A 26,777-nucleotide genomic window follows, 5' to 3' on the forward strand; every position below is an offset into this window, starting at 1 on the left:
GAAAAAGTTGGCAAGAATTTTATTTTCTTTTTTTTCCCTTATTTTTGGAAATGAGTTGTAGATTCTTCATTCATTTCAAGCTCTAGAATTACTTGGAAGAATTCTTTTAAATGTAATCCATTACAATAAACCTCAAATTGATAGGTTCCTTGTTGCAGCTGCCAAACCTTAGCTAGGCCATTTGTTTTTCTTTTGTTTTGCATAATTCGCATGGATTTGACAATACGATGGTTAGTAATGTAGTGAAGCTACATATCCTGAGAGAGGATATTCTTCTTGGCAAGTTAAGAGCCGAATAGGATTACAAATGTCACTTTACACTACTGTAGAGCTCTTACAATTTACAATGGAACATTAGAAATATTGAAAAAGAAGAATTATGTCCACTCCCTAAGACATACTTGCACATGCTTTTCACAAACATACACACAAACACTCACTCACACTTCAGTTTGTATGTACTGTAAATTGGATGCTTCTATAATTGTATTCCTAATAGTTCCAGCCACCACAATGCTGATTGATTATCAAATACTGAACCAGTCTTGATTCCTGGAATAAACCTTCCTTGGTCATGATGTACAGTTTTTTTTTCTGTGTTGCTAAATTCTATTTGCTAATATTTTGTTAAGGATTTTGTGTCTATATTCATGAGGGACATTGGTCTGTAGTTCTCTTTTTTGTACTGTTTTTGCCATTTGGTATCACAGTAATACTAGATTCATAAAATGATTTGGGAAATGTTCCCTTCTATTTTGGGGACTGATGTGAATCCTTCTTTAAACATTTGGTAGAATTCTCTACAGTGAAACCATCTGGGGCTAGAGATTTCTTTCTTGGGAGTTTCTAAATTATCAATTCAATTTCCTTTATAGTTATAAGGCTATTCAAATTATTTGTTTCATATTGAGTAAATTGTGGTAGTTTGTGTTTTACAAGGAAGTGGTCTGTTTCATCTACACTGTCAAATTTATGTATGTAAAATTGCTTACAGTATGTAGTCCCTTATTAACCTCTTAGTGTCTGCAGTTGGTGATTTCCTGGTACTGCTATCTGTGTCTTCTCATTTCTGTGCTTTTTGTTGGTAATTTTACTGTTAAAATGGCCTCAAGCATAGTGCTAAAGTGCTGTCTACTCTTCCTAAGTAAAAGAAGCTATGATTTGCTTTACAGAGAAAACGTGTGCTAGATAAGCTTTGATCAAATATGAATCACAGTGCAGGTGGCAGTGAGTTCAAAGTTAATGAATCAACAATATATACTCAATAAGGTGTCTTTAAACAGAAACACATAAAACAAGAATATGTATTGATCAGTTGACAAAAATGTGAACAGAGGCTCACAGGAAACTAACCCTGCATTTCCCTTAGAAGCAGCAGTTCAGTATTTGCTAATTCAGCATTCATAGTAACTTTATTAGCTACCAAAAATAATGATAATCAACTGTTTATAATTTCCCATCCTTTTATTTTCAACCTGCTCATATTGTTATATTTGAAATGAGTTTCTTGTAGACAGTATACAGTGGAGCACATTTTTTTTAATTGTCCCTGCCAGTCTCTGTTTTTTAATTGCTATATTTACACCATTTTCATTTAATGTAATTCCTGATATGTTAGAACTTAACTCTGCTGTTTTACTTTTTGTTTTCTATTTTTCCTCTCTGCTTTTTGTTTGTTGTTTTTTTTTTCCCCCTGCCTGCCTGTGGGTTACTTGAACATTTTTTAGAATTCCATTTTTACTTATCTGTAGTGTTTTCAAGTATACCTCTTTGCATAGCTTTTTTAGTGGTTGCAATAGGTGTAACATCATATATATACACATCATATATATATCATATATATCATATATATCATATATATATCATCACTGGTAAAATATTTTACCAGTTTGAGTGACGTATAGAAAACTTACCTATTATGTCCCTTTACTTCTCCATGTTTATAATATAATTTTCTTAAATATTTTCTCTACATACATTTAGAATCACATTTAGAGAGTGTTAACAGTTTTCACCTCAATCATCAAACATAATTAAGAAAACTCAAGAGGAAAACAAAAGCCAATTGTAATTACTGATATATTTATCATGTTCTTTCTTTCCTTCCTAATATTCCTTCTTTCAGCATTTCCTTTCTGTTCAGAGAACATCTTTTAGCCATTCTTTTAGGGTAGGTCTGCTTGAGGTTGTTTCTTTTACCCGAGAATGTCTTGATTTTCCCTTTATTCCTGAAGGATGTTTTTGCTGGATATAATATCTAAGTTGACAGTTATTTTCTTTCAGCACCCAGAAAATACTGTACCATAATCTTCTGACCTCCATAGTCTCTAGTGAGAAATATACTCTCATTCTAATTATTTCTCCCCTATAGGTAAGGTGTCATTTTGCTCTGGCTGCTTTCAAGGTTCTTTTCTTTGTCTTTAGCTTTCAGAAGTTTAATTATGCTGTGTGTTGGCAGAGATCCCTTAAGAGTTTATCCTGTTGGAAGTTTGCTCAGCTTCTTGAATCTCTAGGTTTATGTCTCTTATCAAATTTGGGAAGTTTGCAGCCATTATTTCTTTGAGAGTTTTTTTCAATTCTGATTTCTTTCTCCTCTCCTGAAACACTGACAGCATGAATGTTAGATCTTTCTTATCATACAATGGCCTCCTGAGGCTCTGTTCCTTTTTTATTCCAGTCTATTTTTTCTCTGTTGTTCAGATTGGGCAATTTCTATTGCTCTATCATCCATTTTACTGATTCCTTCTTCTGTTGCCTCTGTTCTGCATTGAGGCTATTCACTGAGATTTTTATTTTGCTTATAGTATTTTTCATATATAAAATTTCCATTAGATTTATCTTTATATCTTCTATTTCTTTACTGAGACTTTCTATTTTTTCCTGAGGCTTTCTATTTTTTCATCTGTTTCAAGCATGTTTGTAATTGCTCATTAAAGCATTTTTATCTGGTTGTGTTAAAGTCCTTGTCAGATAATTCTAAAATTTCTGTCATCTTGGTATTGGCATCTATTGATTTTCTTTTTTCATTCAGTTTGAGATCTCCCAGGCTCTTTTGTTATGACAAGTGATTTTCAACTGAAACACAGACATTGTTGCATTATGAGACTCTGGATCTTTTTGAAACCTCATATTTTAGCTGGTTTCTTCTGATACCACTACAGTGGAGGAAGGGGGTAGGACATGTTGCTGCTGCAACACTGCCAGTGGAGGTAGCAGTGCAGGTTCTCCACTTGCCCTCCACAGACACTCAAAGAGCAGGGTCTCCTTATAAATTCTGAAGGAGGATGGGAGTTTCAGATAACACATGTGGTCTTCACTAACTATGTAGTGAGATGGTCTCACTACTGCTGACAATGGTGAAAGTCCTGACTCTCCAGGATATCCCCTCTGACACCATGCCAGCAGGGAAGTGGAGGGGTACATTGTTGCCAAACGGGTCATAGTCCCCGCTCCCCACATGGTCTCTACTTACTCTACAGGTGGGGTTGGGGGTGGGGAGGCTCATTAGTGGCTGCTGGGTATGAAGGTCCTGACTCCCTGCTTGATCTTCTGTGACACCACCCAGGAGGCATGTTGGGATACCCTGCCTAAGCTATCCACTCAGTCTTTGTTGAGTGGATAGATGGGTAGTAGTCTAAGCTATCCACTCAGTCTTTGTTGACATGGGTTACACAGTGCGCTACATTTTTTCTGTAATGTTTGACTGGAATAGAGTGATTACTTTCTAAAAGTTTTCTGTCTTGCTAGACTCTCCCTTTCCTGGTCCTTTGACTAGAGAGAGCAGGCTTTTGTTGGGTTTGTTTGTTTGTTTGTTTGTTTATTTTTTGTCTGTACTCATTGGCATTTCCAAGTTGCCAGCTTTTTCAGCTCCAAGTCTGAGATATATGACACAAAAAGAAAACCCAAGGAACTCGGGTCCCAATGTCCCTAGCTGGTCTACCTTCTTTCTACCTTTCAGAGTCTTATTATGTTTGAGTAGGTAGGTAGGTAGGTAGGTAGGTAGGTAGATAGATAGATAGATAGATAGACAGACAGACAGATAGGTTTTTAGATTTTTTTAGTTGTACTTAGTGGGATAAATAGGAAAAAGTACATCTACCCCATCTTCCCAGAAGTGGAAACTCTCCAGCATGTTAATTTTTAACAACACACTGTGTAAAGTACAAAATTGTAACAAAGCAAACAAGAGTGTCAAAGCTACCTCCCTGCCCACTTCATTTTTTTCCTGAATGTTATCTCCTCTGTGAATCCTTGCCTGAACTATCAAGTCAGAATAAATTGCTCCTTTCTTTGTGTGTCCACAGCATACTATTTACTTTTCTATAATGCCGTATAATCAACCAATGATGTCATCGTTGGTCATTTAAGCAAAGCAAATTAAGGATGTGGACCATGTGGACTTCCCTGGTGGCGCAGTGGTTAAGAATCCACCTGCCAATGTAGGGGACACGGGTTCAATCCCTGGCCCAGGAAGATCCCACATGCTGTGGAGCAACTAAGCCTGAGCACCACAACTACTGAACCTGTGCTGTAGAGACCACGAGCCACAACTACTAAAGCCCGCATGCCTAGAGCCCGTGCTCCGCAACAAGAGACGCCACCGCAATGAGAAGCCCGTGCACAGCAACAAAGAGTAGCCCCCACTTGCCGCAACCAGAGAAAGCCCGCGAGCAGCAACGAAGACCCAACGCAGCCAAAAATAAATAAATAAATAAATTTATTAAAGAAAAGGATGAGAACCATGTCAGAGTCATGTTTTGATTCTCAATGTCTGAATGTCTAATAGGTTACACGTATTACAATAACTCACACAGTGCAGGGCATATAGTGGATACTCAATAAATATTTGTTGACTAAATACGTGAACAAATGAACATTTATTCAGCACTTGCCATATGTTCCAGAACTCAATAAGTGTCTGTTAAATTGGACTAAATTGTTTCCACATCTGTCAGTCTAATCAATCCACAATTATTTCTTCCTATGGGGAAAAGAGAAGCTCACTAAGCATATCCAAAGTGCAATTATTGCAGGTTAGCACTTTTTCCCAAATAACAATTAATTAACTACCAACTATTTATTTAAAACTATATGACCAGAACTACACATGGTACAAAGATAGTGAAAGTCAGGACTCCTGCCCTCAGACGTATAAAATACATTGTGGAGACTGAAAGATAAGCAAAAATTAAAGAGTAAATAATCAGTAGTGAAAAATGAAGTATAAGAATAAAAAGAGAATATAGGTGACCTGAATAATTAAAAAGGACTTCATAAAAGAGGCAGGACTTCAGTCAGGCCTTTAAAAAAAAATGGTTAAGATTTAGTTGCCAGGAGAGAAAAGAGAAGGGCATTTTAGGTTTAGGAACAGTATAGAAAGATAGAACCAAATGTGGGCTAAGCATGGGGATAGAGAGGAATTCACTTTAAAAGAGGAGATAAGGCTGAAAATTACAGAGTTTGGAAAAGACTTAGAATTCATACAGCACAGAAAGAGAAATAAAGAAACCACCATCATCTGAACATTACAGTTTATAAAGATTTTTCAAACAAGCATTTTCTCATTTAAGCCACAAAATGTCTCTAATGAAATGCAGAGGAGGAACATGAAGTGACTTGAATTTAGATCTTCAGACATTCACCCTTGTGCCATGTATACACCATTCTCTCTATATAATATTCAAATAACTGGGGGTAGGGGGGTTATCCTGGGGCGTAGGAGGTGATTTTTCCCCAGTGAGAGATATCTGACAATATGAAGAAAGATGGATTAAAAAGAAGAGACTAGAAAAGTGATGAAGATCCTAACTAGAATGTCAGCAGCAAATATGCATGAGAAAGGAGTAAATCTAGGAGAGATTCAGAAGAGGATAGATGACTTGAGAGAGGGGGAAGGAAAGGAGTCAAGAAAAAGCTAAGCTTTTCGTTGTAAGCATTGAGGAAAACACTGGTACCTAGTCAAAGGGATCGGAAAACATAAATAATGAGTTTACATGTGGTCACTGAGTTTCAGGAACTCTATAGGCTTGTAGAAATGCAGGATAAAGGAAAGGTGTCAAGCCAGGGAACAGTGCATGTTGTGCAGTGAGAGCTGCTAAGGCAAAAACAAACCCCTAACTTCTCTGAAGTCTAGAAGCCCAGAGCCACATCTGAACTGCCACCTGCTCAGCTCAACCACGATGGCTACAGGCATCTTGTAGTAGACTACAGTAGCTATAGTTTTTGGCTTCCTAGTATACTTCCCCACTTTGTTTTCTTTTTCTTTAAGTTTATCCTCTGGTCTAGACTGGCTGCCAATCACAGTACCATTCCTTACCCCACACTCCATACCCAAACTACAGAAACAGAATGATTCAAGCAAGGCCAATCAGAATCTTCCCTGATATTGATATACAGTAAAATAGCAACTACAGTTTTTTATTTTCTGTATTCTTGATGCTCTGGCATCTTGGACCTCACTGACTGGAAGAACTGCCCCCTCCCAGGGTTAGTTAATTCTTAAGGAACACTCCTTTCATATGCAAACCAACCAATCTAAAGCCCATACTGTTCAATCACTTCCTTTATCTAATTCTCACAGGCCAAACCAAATTTTCCCTGCTCTAATCAACCCAGGACCAGGTACCAGACAACTTGGGATAGTTCTAATACCTGAAAGCCCACTGAAATTTTTCACACTAGCCAATGCTAAGCCTGCTTACCCAGTCTAACCCATTCTTTCGTGCCAAAACCACAATAGAGTCTTTTGCGCATGATTTCCCTTCATTCCTTTTGCCTCCTAACTGACCCCACTGCTTCCCTATGTGACCCTGCATGGCATGGCATGCCCCTCCTCCTGGGAACTGTGAGCAACAAACTATCTTTTCAATGGCAATCTTTTCCTGATCTGTTGGCCTCACCATACCTGAATAATAATAAAATAGATTTTAAAACATACAGATGTTGCAAATAAAAGCTGTTACTGGAAGTCCTAGCCACAGAAATTAGGCAAGAAAAAGAAATGAAAAGCATTCAAATTGGAAAAAAGAAGTAAAACCGTCACTATTTGTAGATAAAATGATATTGTATAAAAAAAAAAAATGATATTGTATATAGAAAACCCTAAAGACTCTATCAAAACAACTGTTAGAATAAACAAATTCAGTTAATTTGCAAACTACAAAATCACACAAATCTACTGCATTTCTGTACACTAATAGTGAAATATCAGAGAGATAATTTAAGAAAACAACCCCACTTACAACTGCATCAAAAAGAATGAAATACCTAGGAATAAATCTAACCAAGGAGATGAAAGACATGTATACTGAAAACTATAAGACATTAATGAAAGAAACTGAAGAAGACACAAATAAATGGAAAGATATTCTGTGTTCATGGATTGGAAGAATTAATACTGTTAAAATGTTCATACTACTCAAAGCAATATACAGATTCAATGCAACCCCTATCAAAATTTCAATGGTATTTTTCACAGAATTAGAACAAGTGATCCTAAAATTTGTATGGAACCAAAAAAGATCTCAAATAGCCAAAGCAACCTTAAGAATGAAGAACAAAGCTGGAGGCATCATGCTCTTTGATTTCAAACCATATTATAAAGCTATAGTAATTAAAACAGTATAGTATTTGCATAAAAACAGACACATAGATCAACAGAACAGAATAGAGAGCTCAAAAATCAAACCATGCATATATGATCAGTTAATTTACAACAAAGGAGCCAAAAATATACAATGAGGAAAGCACAGTCTCTTCAATAAACAATGTTGGGAAAATTGGACAGCCACATGCAAAAGAATGAAACTGAACCACTATCTTCACCATACACAAAAATTAACTCAAAATAGATTAAAAACTTGAACATAACACTTGAAACCATAAAACTCTAGAGGAAAACATAGGCAGTAAGCTCCTAGATGTAAGTCTTAGCAATGATTTTTCATATCTGACACCAAAAGCAAAATCAACAAAAGCAAAATAAACAAGTGGGACTACATCAAACTAAAACGCTTCTATACAGCAAATGAATCCATCAACAAAATGAAAAGGCAATCTACTGAATAGGAAAAATATTTGCAATATCCAAAATATATAAATAACTCATACAACTTAATAACAAAAAAACAAACAATCCAATTAAAAAATAGGTAAGAGATCTGAATAAGTATTTTTCAAGGAAGACATACACATAGCCAATAGGTACATCAAAAGATGCTCTACATCATTTCATCAGGGAAATGCAAATCAAAGCCATAATGAGATATCACCTCATGCCTGTTAGAATGGCTATTACCAAAAAGACTAGAAATAACAAGTGTTAGCGAGGATGTGGAGAAAAGGAAACCCGCGTGCACTGTTGGTAGGAACGTACATTGGTGCAGCCACTATGGAAAACAGTATGGAGGTTCCTCAAAAAATTAAAAATAGAACTATCATATGCTCCAGCAATTCCACTTCTGAGTATTTATTTGAAGAAAACAAAAGCACTTGATATATGCACTCCCATGTTCATTGCAGCACTATTTACAATAGCCAATATATTGGAAACAACCTAACTGTCCACCCATGGATAAATGGATAAAGAAATTGTGATATATATGCAATGGAATACTCTTCAGCCATAAAAAGGAATGAAATCTTACCATTTTCAACAACATGCTTGGACCTCAAGGGCATTACACCAAGTGGACAGAAGGACAAGATGGCAGAGTAGAAGGACTTTGAGCTCACCTTCACTCTTCAGCACACCAAAATCACCACTAACTGCTGAACAACCATTGACAGAAAAGACTAAAACCTGCCAAAAAAGATATTTTACATCCAAAGACAGAAAAAAGAAACCCAACAAGACGGTAGGAGGAGTGCACTCATGATATAATCAAATGCCATACCCCCTCCCCCCATGACTGACCCACAGACTGGAGAAGAATTATATCACAGAAGTTCTCCCACAGGAGTGAGAGTTCTGACCGCCCCCAGTAGGCTCCCAGCCTGGGGGTCTGGCATCAGGAGAAGGAGCCCCCAGAGCACTTGGCTTTGAAGGCTTGATTGCAAGAACTCCACAGGACTAGGGGAAACAGAGACTCCGCTCTTGGAGGGTGCACACAAGGTCTTGTGTGCACCGGGACCCAGGGCAAAAGCAATGACTTCATAGGAGCCTAGGCCAGACCTACCTGCTGGTCTAGGAGGTTCTCCTGGGGAGGCAGGGGGCAGCTGTGGCTCACTGTGGGGACAAGGACACTGGTGGTGGAGATATCAGGGAGTAATCAGGCGTGAGTTCTCATGGAGGCCGCCATTTTGGCACCAAGACCTGGCGGCACCTAACTGCCTGGCGCCACCTAACTGCCTGTGGACTCCGATGCTGGGATGCCCCAGGCCAAACAACCAACAGGGAGGGAACACGGCCCCACCCACCAGCAGTCAGTCTACCTAAAGACTTCCTGAACTCAGAGTCACCTCTAGACACACCCCCTTGATGTGGCCCTGCCCACCAGAGGGCCGAGACGCAGCTCCACCCACCAGTGGGCAACCACCGGCCCCTCCCACCAGGAAGCCAGACACCAGAAGCAAGAAAGCTATGATCCAGCAGCCTGCGAAACCAAGTTCACAAACACAGATCAGAACCTACCCTGGGGGGACTTCCCTGGTGGCGCAGTGGTTAAGAATCCGCCTGCTAATGCAGGGGACACGGGTTCGAGCCTTGGTCCAGGAAGATCCCACATGCCACGGAACAACCAAGACCGTGCGTCACAACTATTGAGCCTGCGCTCTAGAGCCTGCAAGCCACAACTACTGAGCCATTGTGCCACAACTACTGAAGCCCGCGTGCTTAGAGCCCGTGCTCCGCAACGAGAAGTCACAACAATGAGAAGCCCGCACACTGCAACGAAGAGTAGCCCCCGCTCACCGCAACTAGAGAAAGCCCGCGTGCAGCAACGAAGACCCAATGCGGCCAAAAATTAAATAAATAAATAAATTTTTAAAAAAATATATATATATATTAAAAAATAATAATAATAACCTACCCTGGGACCAGCTGGTCCCTGGGCCTTGGGTGAGGAGATGGAAGTGTACTGCTGGAAGACATAGGACATACCCTACAGACGGCCACTTCTCCAAGGTCAAGAAACATAACTAATCTTCCACATATATAAAAATACAAATAGAAATTTAGAAAAAAATGAGGGCATTATGCCAAGTGAACTAAGTCAGACAGAGAAAGACAAATGCCATATGATCTCTCTTATATGTGGAATCTTAAAAAACTAAATTAAATTTAAAAAGAAAAACAAGCTCACAGATATATAGATTGGTGGTTGCCACAGGTGAGGGTTTGAGGGTGGGAGAAATGGGTGAACTATTTGTTTTTTAAGTGTAAAAAGGAAGGAAGGAAGGAAGGGAGGGAGGGAGGGAGGGAGGGAGGAAGAAATAAGAACCTTTCCTAGCAATTAAATGATACGAACTCAGGCATGTCTCTATCACTGGGATTTGTTTTCTAAATGTTCCTTTTGTGCTGACATTAGATGCCTCGAAGATCTACTGAGTTAATTTTTTTGTTATTATTCTCCTACCCAAGTGCTTTTCTCACCCAACTTATTCAGTGTCTCTTTGAATCTAATCCCAAAGCCTGTGTTCGTCTTCTCAGACCAAACCTACGTTCTCAAACGGCTGCGAGGCATCTCAACCTGTTGATGCTTTCAAAGCCTACCTAAATTCTTAAGCCCTTTTCCTCAACGTCTTTCCTTTCTAGATTCCCTATTTCTGATAGAACACACCATCCTTCCACATATAAATTCTCAGAACTTGGTGGGCAGCCTTCCCTTCTTCTTTCTTCCTCAAAATCCTGCACATTGATAGGTCCCTGCATTGCTTCTGCCCTATCTCTGTGCAGCCCTTGGGGCCTCCCTCCTGGACCAGAAGCAAGCCTCTCTGCTCTGTGGCTCTCAGTCTTCTGCTCATTTTCCTCCCGAGGATCACTGCAGATCATTTTGGGTATTATGTATGCATGATTGTCTCTGACACTAGACCATGACTGTCCTGAAAAAAAAGAGCTTTGTTTCATGTATCTATGTATTCTGATTTCCTCCACATTTCAGTCTGGAATCAAAAAGTTGCTCAATAAATGCTGGTTGAATTACTTCTTAATTGCATTGACTGCAATAAATGCAATGGCAAATGAAGACAATGTAAATACAATATTTAAAAGGGAGGATTTTCTTGAGTCTTCTGATTAGTGAAAATTAACAGAAAAATCTGATGAGTGGGGTGTGATTAGAATGGCATAAATATATAAAGGGGTAAAAATTCAAGGAACTTGGTAGAAAGATGTTAAAAATTTAGCAACAGTTTCCTAGATTGATGGAAATAAAATAAATTTGGAAAATAAAAATGTCTTTAACTTCAAATTATTGGAAGACAATTATAGTATTTCTGTCCCTCAATCAGACTACATTGAAGATTGGACATTTGAAATAATTTGTTTTTAAAATTATAATTGAGAAAAGGTAAAATAAAGTCTTCATGTATAAAATTTGAAAAAAAAGTTGTTTCCTCTGCGATTGCTAGGATGCAAATCTATAGCTATAGGTACCCATTTTGCCTACTGTGTGCTGAGAACCTGTCTGCAAAATGAAACTAAGCAGGACAAGCTAAGCCAAGAGATATAGACAACAGGTATAGAGATGGACCCATATCACATCATTTGTAACCTGGATCCTGCCATGCCTAAAGCCAGCTGTATCTCTGAACTTCCCAGTTATGAAAGTTACAGATTTCCTCTTTTGGTTTAATATCATTTTAGTTGGATTGCTTTCACTTATAATCAGATGTTCTCATTCAAAATCTCCAAACTCATCATCTTCCCCAAAATCTTCTCTAACCCAGAAAGAGGATTTCCCTCTTTCTGTTAATGAAAACATAATTGTCCCTATCATTCAGTCTTATCTATTCATCCTCCCACATATTCAATCAGTCACTAAATCTCATCATTCTATCCTCTTACATCTCTTTCTTCTATCCCTACCAACAAAAATTTTACCACTTTAATTCAGGTCTTCTTTTTTTTTTTTTTTTTAAGTTTAATTTTATTTATTTATTTATTTATGGCTGTGTTGGGTCTTCGTTTCTGTGCGAGGGCTTTCTCTAGTTGTGGCAAGTGGGGGCCACTCTTCATCGCGGTGCGCGGGCCTCTCATTATCGCGGCCTCTCTTGTTGCGGAGCACAGGCTCCAGACGCGCAGGCTCAGTAGTTGTGGCGCACGGGCCTAGTTGCTCCGCGGCATGTGGGATCCTCCCAGACCAGGGCTCGAACCCGTGTCCCCTGCATTGGCAGGCAGATTCTCAACCACTGCGCCACCAGGGAAGCCCTAGGTCTTCTTTATTTCTCTCACTTGGCAATAGTATCATACATCATGCATCTCAATGATCACCTTCTCTCTGAAACCTTTTTTTATCTGCCCTGGCCAAAGCAATCCTCTCGCTCTGCTTTTTCTCCACCTCTACTCTCTTTCAATCATCCTTTTTTTTTTTTTCCTGTCACATAATTACCATTTCTTTTTAATGGTGAAAACATTTAAGATCTCCTCTCTTAGCAACTTTCAAGTATACAATACAATATTATCAGCTATAATCACCATGCTGTACATTAGATCCCCAGAACTCATTAATCTTATAACTGAATGTTTGTACCCTTTGATTCAATATCTCCCCATTTCCCCCCACCCCCCAGCCCTTGGGAACCATGGCTCTACTCTCTGTTTTTCTGAGTTCAGCTTTTTTAGATTCCACATATAAGTGATATCATACAGTATTTGTCTTTCTCTGTCTGACTTATTTCACTTAGCATAATGTCTTCAAGGTTCATCCAAGCTGTCACAAATGGCAGGTTTTCCTTCTTTCTCAGGCTGAATAATATTCCATTGTGTGTGTGTGTGTTATGTATATATGTGTATATATGTATAATGTATATATACACTTATACATTATATCTTCTTTATCCATCTGTTGACAGACACTTGAGTTGTTTCCTATCTAAGCCACAATAGTCTTTCAATCATCTTGAGTCAACTCAGGCACAGTTTTTTCCAGGATGCTTTTCCTGACCTGGTTTGTCTTCTCACAGGTTGTGTTGAATGTCCTCTTCTACAATTTTCTAGCACCCTCTGCTTACCTCCTTCAAAGTTTACCACAATCTGAATCGAAATTATCCAGACTATCTCACTAGTCTTAAAGCTTTTCAAGGGCAAGATCAATGTCTTTCCACCCAGTATACAGTTAGAAGCTCAATAAATGCTTTTGAGCTTTTAAAGTGAATTGTGTTTTCTTCATCCTTGTATCCCCACCACTCAGCACATGTGTGGCACAGAGAAGCAGCTAGATTGACGCTGGCTAAGTGAAGAGCCTCCTGCAATAGACTGAATGTGTCCCCCTAAAATGCATATGTTGAAATCCTAACCATAATGTGATGGTATTAGGAGGTGGGACCTTTGGTAGGTAATTAGGTCATGAGGGTAGAGCCCTCATGAATGGAATTAGTGCCCTTATAAAAGGGCACCTTCTTCTTTTGCCATGTGAGGACACTATGAGAAAGCGGCAGTTTGCAACCCAGAAGAGGGTCCTCAGCAGAACCTGACCATGCTGGCACCTTGAACTCAGATTTCTAGCCTCCAGACTGTGAGAAGTAAATTTCTGCTGTGCATAAGCCACCAGTCTATGGCACTTTGTTACAGCAGTCAGAATTAACTAAGACACTTCCCCGTCTCCAGTCTGACTGTACTTCTATCCACTCAACTCACCGTTTCAGATTAATCTTGGTTCAAAACCTCACTTGGTAATTAATGATTCCAACAATGCTTTCATTAGCACCTTAGAATACCTTTGCTTTTCCTCCTCACCCAAGTTGCCAATTCTTCAAAACTAATTTTGAATTTTCTCTGTACGTGCTCCATAATACCATCACCAACATTTACTTAATCATGCCAAATATCTCCATATGAACTAAAGGCTGTCTGATCTCAGCTGGGTCCCTTGCATTGCTCAGCAACCCTTATATTTATCTTCAACTGACCCCTATCAAATTCCCCACAGCAGCTGCTACAAAGTTTTTCCACTCTCCTTAAGCCCCAGATTCAACCCCTACTCCCCTCATGTTCAGCAAAAGCTCTCCTCTTCTACATAACCGAGAATACGATATTATGACCATGAGATGACTTGGCTTTCTTCATCCTCAACTCAAAACTCTTCTATCCCTTTATCTATACAGCTCTTCTCAGCTCATGTCCCAGTGAAAGAATTGCCCACCCTCCCTTCCAAAGCCAAATTCTCTATCCATACTGTACCAATTATCGGGAGGCAGAGATACTGAATAATATCCTCCAAACTGACAAGGAACTTTGAGACAGAAAAACAAAGCAGGCAATTCCATAAAGTGCAATTATGAAGTTTGTCGTGGGTAACCTACACACAGGCAGGAAGGATCAGGCAGACGGGATGATCCAGAGGCATTTGCAGCTGCACTTTGCACCATGGAAAGGGGTACCGGGCGATCTAAAGGGGCCAAAGCTAAACACGGAATCTGACTACCAAGTGAGAAGCATGACCACACCGACGGGGACCGGGGATTTTCCCCTCCCCCAGGGATCTCAGGACCATTAACCATCTGTGTCAGCATAAGGCATTCTTCCAGTTTTCACATCAGATGAAGAAAAGGGTAAAAGTTGATGGGGAACATATCCTTGTAAGTTAAGCTAAAGCTGAGTCACACAGAAAGGGGAGGGGGTAGGGCTGTGGACCTAAGGTGGAGGTGACAAAATGGAGTCAGTGTGGTTCAGCCTCACATGGCCATGCCACGTGGCTTGCGCATCTTAGTTCCCCAACCAGGGATTGAACCTGGGCCACGGCAGTGTAAGCACTGAGTCCTAACCACTGGACCACCAGGGAATTCCCTTAAGAAGAATTTTGTCTGAACAAGAAGGACAAGATTGGGTCCAGAAAGGAAGAGCGTACAACAGTATCAGCTGAAACTCCTTCCCCATCAGAAAGGCCAGGCTGACACCAGGTCAGCTGAGGAAGTGTTTAATTGGACATTTTGAGAATCTAATGTCATGTATGCAGATGCAAATGTTTGAAATGTTTGAGTTGTTTACAGTGTAGTTTGTGCCAGACAGGCTCCCATGCCAAGCCAGAACACAGCCTCCCATTATTCCTCTGGGCTCAGTTTCTAAAGATGTTTCAGGGCTCTCTGAGACTTGTAAATTTCCACATCCAAAGGCTCATTTGTGTTTTCAAGGCAGAGTCATTCTTCCCCTCATGAGCAGACATCAGTCCTTCCCCTGCCAATCTCTGTTACTGCCTGCTCTGGTTCAGAAAAGGCTTTGGAGAAATCATTTGAGACGCAATTACTCCATCTCTAGAAATTTTAGTAGTTTGTGGAAAACTAACACAAAGGAAAAGTCAGACTCTTGATCCCTGCCTGGAAATTGGGTCTTAGCTGATGTAATTATTTCGAGAACTGTTTCTGTTATTCACTGACCCAGGAAACCACAGCTTATTATTAGCCCAGCTAATAGACAATTCCACCTTAACATACCCGCTATAAGGCAGCAGTTCTTGATCGGGAGGATAAACAAGGATACACCATAAGTGGACACTAGGGAATCCATTCATCTTTAAGAATTGAACCATCCACACTCTGCCTTGAAAATGTAACGCAAAAAAAAAAAAAATATTGTCATTATCACAAATTGTTATGATGCCTTCACTATATCCTCTTCCTATTCTCAAATACCTTCTTCAAGAAAAAATTTTACATGTTTAAAGTTCTAAATTGGAAATACACTTGAAGACTATTATTATGTATCATGTTAAGGATACTCAATTCAAGAATAAAAATTTGCCACTAGTTTTACATTTGATAAGCTTATTTGTTTTATCCAATGGTCTCCATTGGATAAAAAGTCATAAGAAAATTATTAGCATTTATTAATGAGTTCATTCATTTATTCATACTACAGACATTGATTGATTACCGATTATGCTCAGAGCAACTGCAACTGTTTCAGATATACAGAAATAAAGAATATGTCATCCTAGGCCTTAGGAAGCCAGTGAAAGAGGAAGGTAAATGACTGCGATACAAAGACAAAAGGAAACATTCTCAAGTACTAACAATAAAGTACAGTTGACCCTTGAACAACATGGGTATGAACTGTGTCTGTCCACTTATATGTGGATTTTTTTCAATAAGTACTGCAGTACTACAGGATCGAAGGTTAGTTGAATCTGAGGATGCAGAACCACAGATGCAGATGGCCAACTGTAAAGTTACTCTCGGATTTCCGACTGCTGTGGGGTTGGTGCCCCTAACCCCCAAGTTGTTCAAGGGTCAACTGTAATGATAAAGTATTGCAGGATTATCACAGGAGAGAACAAGGAAGCAATAACGGAGAAGATGATATTTCAGCTCAGCCTTGCAGGATAGATGAATTTGCACAGTTGTATGGTGGGAAGGGTATTTCCAGTTAAAGAACAACCATGAGCAAAGATGTGAACACTTATAATATGTTCCCCAGAAATGATTTTTAAAAAAAAATTCTGGCGTATAAAAAGCTGAAGTATTATAAAGCACTAGGGAGAAATTTAAACATACACATGCATACAAGAAGTGTATTCCCAGGCCCATTTCAGACACAGTGATTCAGAACCCACAGAGTTAGGTGGGGACCAGGAATCAGTATTTTTCAAATCTTCCCATGTCGTGGTGATGTGCACTCATGATGTGATCTGATACGCACGTATAGAATACATGGAGCGATCTAGTAGGTGTTATGGGCTGAACTGTGCCCCACCACAGTTCATATGTTTAAGTCCTACTACCCAGTGCCGCAGAATGTGACTACATTTGGAGATAAGGACTTTAAAGAGGTAATTAAGTTAAAATGAGGGCATGGGGGGTGGGGCTAATACAATCTGACTGAGGTCCTTATAAGAAGAGGACATTTGGACACACAGAGACGCCAGGGATGCACACGAACAGAAAACAATTGACCATGTGAGGAAACAGCAAGAAGATGTACATCTGCAAGCCAAGGAGAGAAGCCTCAGAAGAAATCAAACCTCTTGAAGCAGTGTGGAAGACGAAGTAATTTAAAAGATTCTGCCTGGCCAAGGCAAGAGACAATAAGGGATATGACTAGAGTCATGACAGAAAGGATGGGGGGATAAAAAAACCAGAAAATTTCAGGTGCTATCACAGGTAGACACAACAGCATTTGGTGACTTACTAATGTGGGAGGATGAGGAAAAGGGAAGAGTTAAGGCTAACCTCCCAGATTTTGATCCTGTTTTGTACCCTATATTTCAGATACATCACATTACCTCCTATCTCATAGACTGAGATGCCACTAACCAAAATAGAAAACCCAGAAAGCATATTTGGGAATGAAATTGATGAGTTGAAAACCAGAGAACAGAAATCAGAAGAACGTCAAGTGTAGAGCTAGAGATCTCTTGAGAACAGAGGAGCTCATTAGAGCCACATGGCAATGACAGCACTGAGCTCACTTCCGTCATCACTCCCGTCCTTACAGCAACAAATAAAATGAGCAAACTGAAAACCAATGACTCTCCTTGGAGCAGAGACGTGAGGGTGCAAAGCAAACCACCACTCTAAAATCTAGAGAGACAGGAAAAATCCAGAGAGTCACAGCCCAGATCTGCTTATCTGGAGCAGAAGCCACTGGACCCATAAAGTCTAGGAATACCTAAACGGTAATTTTAACAAATTGCTGGAGACTGAGTATGGCCTACCTTGAGAGTGAGAAACTCCTAAGCCCACAGTCTTGGGGAAGGAGGGAGGTGATTTCCAACAATTTCAGGTAATCACAAGACAGCTATTACAAAGGTGCAAAGACAGGAGGGAACATACCAATGAAAAAAATAATAATGATAGTGGCTAATACTGACTGAGCAGGCCTGTCCTAAATGTTTATATTTCTTAACCCTACAGCAAACCTATAGGATAATGCATTGGTTTTCTATTGCTGCTGTAACAAATTACCACAAAATTGGGGGCTTAAACAATACAAAGTCATTATCTTACAGTTCCGTAGGTCAGAAATCCAGCACTGGACTCACCAGGTAAAATCAAAGTGTTAGAAGGGCTGAATTCCTTCCAGGGGCTCTAGGGAAGGATCTTTGCCTTTTTCAGATCCTAATGGCCACCCACATTCCTTGTCTCATGGCCTCCTTCCTCCATCTTCAAAGCTGGCAACATTGCATCTCTCTGGCCATTCTTCCACAGTCACATCTCCCCAACTCTCTGATCCTCTTCTGCCCTCCTCTCCCACTGTTAATTAGGCCCACCACATAATCCAGGATATGGATTTCAAGTCAGATAATGAGCAATCTTAATTCCATCCACAGCCTTAATTCTCCTTTGCCACATAACCTATCATAGTCACAGGTTCCAGGGATTAGGGCATGGGCATCTTTGGGGGAGGACATTATTCTGCCTACCACTGATAGTTATAATTATTTTTCCCATTTTACAAAGGAAGAAACTGAGGCATAGGAGAGGATATGTAATTGGTCCAAAGTCACACAAGTGTTAATGACAGAGCTGAAATCTGAACCCAAGAAACTGACTTCAGAGCCTATTTTCTTAACTGTTAAACTACAGCGAATATAGGGTGCTAGTGAGTGGTTAGTTTAAGTGGTAAACCCTAAAATTTAGGCTTAATAAGTAGTGAAATAAAGTCTGAATAGTGCTGACTTCCAGGATTTGCCCTCTGCTTCCCAAAGAACTAAATTGGGGTTTGTGATCCTCCATTCATTCCCTAGTCTTCCTACGGCCCCTGGTTTTCTGTAAGTCTTATCTCAGAAAAGCTAATGAAAAGAAAAACCCTATAAAAGAACAGCCAGATGTTTCAGATGGTAAATTTTGCAATACAATACACACGGCATTAATGATTTAGAACATTTAATCAAATGTAAAAATGCATCTTCAGATTAGTCACAGATAACATAGATCCAAAGTATTTTGATAATGGTAAAAGAACCTCAAACCGATGTTCTGGGAACAAAAAGGACATACAAAGGTGGAAGATTAATTATATGAGCCACTTGACAGCATCATGAACGAGAAGATGTTTTCTTTTTACCATTTCAATCAATTACAAAGCTAATTGAAAACATGGGCTAAACCAGAGGATCAAAGCACAAGACCAGCAGGACTCTAGAATTCACTGAATTCTTTGTTAAACTTTTTTTACAATCTTTCATAAATGTTTGGAGAAGAAATGAATTTTCTGTGAATAAGAGACCATATATATACATATATAATCATATATCTCACACATATATATTCATATATAACATAAACAATTTTTTGATAAACATTTAATACACCATATTATTGAAACTTTCTATATCCCTGTTCACCCTTATGAATTATATTCTTCAACCTCATGAATTATATTATTCAAATCTTACCATTTGTCTTTTGTACGTTACCATTTGGCTTTTGTCTGCTTGATATGTCATATAAACACCAGATCTTAAAGTCTCCTGTAAATTGTTTTGGTCAAGTCAGACAGAGAAGGACAAATATCATATGATATTGCTTATATGCGGAATCTAAAAAAAGGCTACAAATGAACTTATTTACAAACAGAAATAGTCACAGATGTAGCAAATAAACTATGGTTACCAAGGGGGAAGGGGGGAAGGGATAAATTGTGAGATTGGGATTGACATATACACACTATTATATATAAAAGAGATAACCAATAAGGACCGACTGTATAGCACAGGGAACTCTACTCAATACTCTGTAATGACCTATATGGGAAAAGAATCTAAAAAAAGAGCGGATACATGTAAATGTATAACTGATTCACTTCGTTGTACAGCAGAAACTAACACAACATTGTAAATCAACTATACTCTAATAAAAATTAATTTTTAAAAATTGTTTTGGTCATTTTCTCATACTTCTGACCATTTCCTTTATATTCTTTGAAGATAAATATGTTTAAATGCCTGGCCCATAAAAAGTCACAACTATTCTGTCTTCCTTATAGATTTTATCTTTTATCAACTCTAGATCTGGTATAATGCTCTTTGCTTTGAATTACACTTGGTTTCTTTTTAATAATGATGTGGAACTCAAGGTCCGTAAAGGTTTCTGGTTTTCCCACCCCAGCCCACTATGTTGGTGGATTTACACTCATGACTGCCTCTTGTGGGTCCCACCAGGGGCAGTGCCAGTGCTGGGCTTATCTCTCCCTTTCCCAGCTGAGCTTCGGCCAGTGTCCTACCTGTAGGTGCTTCATAAGAAGCAAAGGTAGCTAGATGGATTTAATTGCAAATCATTATGTTCAATGTGTTGTAAATGGGCTCAAATAATTAGGGGATCCAGGTCCAGATCCCCATTTTCTTATTTGATACTCAACTTGGAAAAGTCTTCACATATAATACAATCAAGGTAGACGTAGCTTACTGCAGATGTATCTTTTTTTTTTTTTAATTAATTAATTTATTTATTTATTTTTTGGTGTGTTGGGTCTTCGCTTCTGTGCGAGGGCTTTCTCTAGTTGCGGCAAGCGGGGGCCACTCTTCATCGCGGTGCGCGGGCCTCTCACTGTCGCGGCCTCTCTTGTTGCGGAGCACAGGCTCCAGACGCGCAGGCTCAGTAGTTGTGGCTCACGGGCCCAGTACTTCAGATGCGTCTTGCTTTAAGCAAACCCCATATTGAAAGTCTGGATTCATCCAGATAATATGTTAAGGAATGATTACTAGTTCACTTTGTAAAGGCATTATTTGCCTCTTGGAAGATTTAGTCATAAGATTGTTTTATATTGCAGACTCTCCTATTACATTTTAAGTATTATTTGATTTCCACAGCAATCCTCTATATACAACCCTTCATAACCATCCCTACTGCACATAGCAGGGTTGGTGCTAAGGATCCTTTCCATCACTGCCTGTCTCCCCAGAGATCTTGGCTCTGTTGGCCTTCAAATATCATCTGCTTTATTCTTACTTTTACATGATGGACATGGTGGGAGGTGGAGGGGACTCATTGTAAAACGCCAAGGTTCCAAGGCAAAGCAAGATTCCAATACAATGGACAGAGCAGTGGGCTGAAACTCAGAAGGCCTAGAGTTCTTGCCAGTTATGGGATCTGAGGCAAACTACAGCCTCCTTAATACCCAGATTTTTAGTTTATGAAAGAAAGATAATAGTGCCTGCCTGCACATGCTTCTGAGGGTTCATATAAAAATTATTTTTAAATATAAGGTGCTATGCTAATATATCCTTTTTTCCAAGCAAGTCTAATGCCACGACCCTAAGAGAACACTACATCAATCTAACTTTTTCTCTGTTAGCAACTATTTCTCACAGCATTCGTTAAAAGTTCTGAAAATTCCTCATAATCATTATCTCATTATCATTATCCTTTTCATTTTATCTTACTCTACTTCTGCTATTCTTCCCTTAGTTCAAAGTCTCCCAACACTTTCTCTGCAAAATAAGATCAAACCCTCTGCACAGCACCTCTAAACAATCACCTATTTGTCTCTCTCTGACAAGCTGAATAAGATGAGAAACCAAAGCTTGTGAGATTCTTATCACTAAAGAAATATGTTATTTGGAAGAGCCAGCTCAAATTTCCTCTCTGTATTCCAAATCTGCCTATACCTGTGCTTTAAGCAACCAGTCCTCTCTGCTACACTCCTGCCATTTGCTCATCTTTGTTCCTTTCAACCACTCCTGTCTGTGTTGCTCTGTTTTGGTTTCTCTTGATGGTTTATAATAACCCCTCATTGTCTGAGTATCTAACCTTTTTCCTTCACTAGAATTTACATAATAATTAGAGTTCTAAAGAACTCACCCGAAATATACGGGTCATTAGTTAAGTCTAATGTGGTTTTTTTCCTTCTTTTTAAGTGTTTTTTTGAATTGATTTGTCTTTTTAGACTGTGGACCTGTCGTAGAGTTTGGCCAGTCTTGGCTATATGATGTCACAGTACAGCTACAGTCAAGGCTGTACACCAGGGATCGCCCATGGATGTTCCAAAGTTGTCTCACTGTCTTTCTGCCAAAAGCTCTTCCTCATCTGGTGTTTATTACCCTCATTAGTGGCATCTCCATCCACCCAGGTAAGCAATTCCAAAACCTCAGAATTATTTTCAACCTTATTTCCCATATGCAGCTAGTCATTAAATCCTGCCTTCCCTATATTCTGAATATCTCTCAAACTTACGCTAGTTTAGACCCTTATCCTATTTCATTTGGACTATAGCAACAACAGCATCCTCATTTTCTTCTGGCCTCCTGGCTTTTCCCTCTCTAGTTCCTCTGAAATACTATTGCTGGAGCTATTTTCTAAAGGAAATCCAATCATAGCACTCCTCTGTTGAAAAATTCAGCTTAAAAACTCTTAAAGATTATCTAGGCTGTGATAAAGCCTGAATAACATGACATTCAAGGACCTTCCTTCTCTGGCCCCAATCTCACAGGACCTCTTTACTACAGATGCACCCAACCCCTGTCTTCCCCTGGGAGTGCCACACTCAGACTGCCTCCATTTCTTTGCCCATGTAGTTCTCTGTGCTTAGAACGAACACCCTTCTCCCTCCGCTTGGCCTTCAGGCTTCGAAATCCAGTTCAAAACTCACCTGCTCTGTGAAGTCTTCCTAAATTCTGACCATACCTCTCTCCTGGGAGAATGAGCGGCCACTACTCCCACATCACCCTGTGCTGCAATTACTTGTGGATGGATCACCTTCCTACGTAAACTCTGTGTCTCATGCATCTTTATCTGGCACACAGTATGCACTCATTAAATGGTTACTGAAATTAATATGCGCTGAGTAAAAGAATAACTAAAGAAAAATTCCAGATCTAGAAGCACACCAGTCCTCCTTCTTAGCTGCATTAAAGAAACAGGGCCCAGGGATAAAGAAAAGGACTAATAATCTGGTGTAGCAAACACATGAATGGGTTGTTTGTTTTTAAAACCTAAGTGGTTTAGGGAGGGCAGGGGGAGAAGAAAGTATATTTTAAAGCTCTAGCTCCAGGGCAAGTAATAAAAATTGTTGCTTTAATGTTTTTTTCATAATATTGTGAGCAATGGGAAGGTCTATTCCATCACACCGGCCTTCAGGGCAGAAAGTTTCAGCCTCCTGAGCTAAATCAAACTGGCACTGGCTCTCTGTTTTTCAAGCAGCCGCAGTTGGTCTCTGCCTTCTATGAGACTAAACTTGACTGACAAAGAAGAAACAAAATAATTTCCCACTTACTTTATGGGCCTCTCTTTTCCTCTTTTGCTCTTGTCAATTAATGATAAGAGTGCTGGAAACTCCTCTTGCATTTCTGCCCCTAGATTACACTGAGGTAGGCGTAGTACTTTGTCTCTGTTAGGAGTTGTCATTAGGTTGGGAGACAGCAACTAGCCCAAGAAACAACACTGTTTGGTACTCAGAGTTTGAAGCCCTTAGGTGCCACTCACCCACATAGCTTTTGATGTCATCCTTTTTATACTCCCTGGATGGTTAAATCTGAACACGTTTAAAATTAGGATGCACATGCATCTAGGTCAAAATATCAGAGTCTAGAGTACCAATGGAACTCAAAAATTTTCAAAATGATACAACAAACAATCCTCTATAATTCAGTCTTAATCATTCCAACCCTGAGCTCCCATTCTAAATTTACTTACCCACAATGCCCAAGAGTTTAATATACTACCTGGAACACACACAGAGACCACATTCGACAACATTACAAGGCTTTCCTAGCAGGGATTGTCTATATTTCTGGCAGAAACCCTGCCTCCATCTGCCTGTGTTTTGAATGCCTGACTTTCCCATTTCCCAAGCACCGTTTCCATTTAGGAAGGTTGAATAGGGATTACAACTGTACCTAGCACGTAGGTTTATAGCGAGGAATAAATGGGGCAATACAAGTAAAAAGGTTAAATATAACAGTGCTTGGTGAGTGGTCAGTGCCCCATAAATATCACCTCTGTTACATTCCATGCCGGAACCACATGTGACCTCATAATTGGATCTTTGAGAAAAGAATCAGAGAAAGTTGGTCTTTTTCACCAAGCACCATGTTTGACTTCACTTCTCCCAATAGACTTGAAAGCACTGAAGTAGGTAACATTAATTTTACTTTATTTAACATGTTTGGGACTTTGTGTTTGTGAAATGTAGCATGCAAGAAATATTTTAATACGTATGTAAAATGACTTTTTAAGTGCCTTTAAAAAATCTCTAAGGTCCTTCCGTTTCCAAAATGTTGTGATCTATGATAACTAATCTCAAACACAGGCAAATTAATAGTGATATAACTCCCTAGATATACTGAAAATATATGCCATTGTCAGGCTGGTTGTACTGGAAACAAGTTAGACCCAGGACCAGGAACCTGGGGCAATGCACAAAACAATCTTGCCCTTCTTTCTCCCCTCCAGCCCAGAGTCTATAATTCTCATCGCAAGCTCCCAGGTCCTTTTGTAGCAGATGTGGAGAGGATGAGGAATGAGTTGGAATTTGCAGAGAAAACAGTGGAGCCAAAATTCTACAGAATCCCAAGTAGAGCAGCTGAAGTGAGCAGGCTTCATGAAATCACCTGCAATTTCACCTTTTAACCGATAAAAGAGAATCCTAAAAGTCTAACTCAAGAAGGGGCCGTACCTAACCTCCTGCATCTTGGAGATTAAGAAACTGAGACCTAAAGAGATCAAGTAACACGTCTAAAGTCATCCAGCTTTTCTGAAACCTGGGTGTGGAAACCTAGAAGTGATGCAGTGACCAATCAAATTAATGCAGTCTCAACCTATGTCACTTCCAAAGTGTCTGCACACCAAGAAATGTCTCTCTTTTCCTCTCTGAACTATATTCAGCCTTCTTCAGTCACCCACAAACCAGCCAGCACTTGTCTCAGGAAGACAGACAAGATCCTCCACAATCCTTAATTCAAAGAAACATCTGGTTTTACAAACAAGTTACTAAAAGCAGGGTCATGTGGTACTATCTTCAGATTCATCCTTATCTTTCAGAAATACATTAAATAGGGGGCTTCCCTATTTAGGGGGCAGTGGTTGAGAATCTGCCTGCTAATGCAGGGGACACGGGTTCGAGCCCTGGTCTGGGAAGATCCCACATGCCACGGAGCAGCTGGGCCCGTGAGCCACAACTACTGAGCCTGTGCGTCTGGAGCCTGTGCCCCGCAAAGGGAGGGGCCGCGATAGTGAAAGGCCCGCGCACCGCGATGAAGAGCGGTCCCCGCACTGCGATGAAGAGTGGCCCCCACTTGCCGCAACTAGAGAAAGCCCTCGCACGAACCGAAGACCCAGCACAGCCAAAAATAAATAAATAAATAAAAATAAAAGTAGCTATAAAAAAAATTAAAAAAAAAATACATTAAATAATATTATAGTGACAATGATTCTCCAAAGCAGAAAACAAAACTCAGGGAAAAAAAAAAAAAAAAAAGCCTAGGCATACTTTGCTTTAAGCAATGCATACAGGAAAATCTACTTAGAGTGGAAATATGAGGGGGTGCTTCTGGTGATTATTTTCTTTTAAAACAGCATAGAATAGAACTTTTAAGTAGCCACAGTCAGAATGACTCCATTTACAAGAGTGCCACATTCACACAGCTTTTGGGAAACTACCAGAAGATAAGAGTTGTAAGCCTGTGTCTCCACTGCCTCCTCGTCGTGTGTATTTATATCCATTCATGTATTCCTTCATTCAGCTCTACTTCATGTGTACTCATTCATTAATTCACCAGTTCTCCCTCATAGGAACTCACTCATTCATTCGATTGCTCACTTGAGTACTACCGAGTACCTGAGAAGTCCGACAGGGGCTCTGCCCCCGTGTAACTTAAGAGCCTGCGTGGAGCCTAGACGTACACACCAAAAATTAAAGTACAAGATAAAAGGCGAAAAGAACCACAAAGGAGACCCGATAAAGCAACCTGGAGGTTCAGGGGAACTAGGTGTTGGTTCCAGATACGGGCGAAGGAAGTTCCTGCGCGGCTTGGGGCGGGGCACCTCCCCTCCCCGAGACAAGAGGAAAAAGTAGCCATCACGCCCGGCTCGCTGCCCTCCGTGCACATCATCGCCCTCCATCCCGGCGACCGCACGCGGCTTCCCCATTTCTGGGCCCTTGTCGCGGAAGCCGCACGCCCGGCCCGTCTCCCGGTGGCCTCCCTACCCCGTCCGTCAGCCGCTCCCACGAATGGGTGACTTGGGAAGTCCACACCGGGGCCGGCACCGCCTCGGCCCGCCCGCCGGGAGGAGCCGGGCCCAGCCTCCCACGGACACTGCCCGGCCAGCGGCGCACGCACCTGGTCGGCCGCTCGGGCTGCGGCGGCGGCGGCGGCGGCGCCCAGGGTCACGCTGCCGGGTATCCGCGGTCCTGCCCTCTGCGCACTGGGCGGGAAGGCGGGGCGCAGCGGCCCGGGACGCGGGACGCTGGGCGCGGGCGGGAGGGCCCGGCGAGGCGCCGCCTCCACCACGCCCGCGGGCCTCGCTGCGCCTCGGGAGACCCGAGGGCCGCGGGCCGACCAGCTGGTGCCTCACCTTCTGGCTCTGGCTCCCGTTAGAAAATCAGTGTCCCACCCTGGGTCCTGGGCCCCGCGGCCTTGCTTCTTTATTTAGGGGCCAAAGCGCCCGAGCGTCGCCCTCAGGCCCTCGCGGGTCTCTGGGCGGCGGAGGTTTCCAGAGCTGTAACCTCCGGTGGGCGGAAGGGCTTG

General features: G+C 40.6%; 1 protein-coding gene and 1 non-coding gene across 5 annotated transcripts in view; both read right to left on the minus strand.

Moving 5' to 3' along the window:
* The window catches only part of CPQ (carboxypeptidase Q), a 498,122-nt gene extending 471,664 nt beyond the window's left edge, over positions 1 to 26,458 (minus strand). For 3 of the 4 annotated variants that reach the window (XM_036830877.1, XM_036830874.1, XM_036830878.1), the window contains exon 1: positions 26,370 to 26,458. The gene's annotated coding sequence lies outside the window, so the exon portion shown is untranslated. Of the gene's footprint in view, positions 1 to 26,236; positions 26,346 to 26,369 lie in introns of those variants that run through there. The other variant, XM_036830876.1, reaches the window with a different exon arrangement.
* On the minus strand, positions 14,868 to 14,939 carry TRNAV-UAC. The gene has a single exon. It is a non-coding gene; the product is annotated as a tRNA-Val (tRNA).
* Positions 26,459 to 26,777: the final 319 nt, after the last annotated feature.

Source organism: Balaenoptera musculus, chromosome 17 (assembly GCF_009873245.2).
Source record: "Balaenoptera musculus isolate JJ_BM4_2016_0621 chromosome 17, mBalMus1.pri.v3, whole genome shotgun sequence".
Lineage (NCBI taxonomy): Eukaryota > Metazoa > Chordata > Mammalia > Artiodactyla > Balaenopteridae > Balaenoptera > Balaenoptera musculus.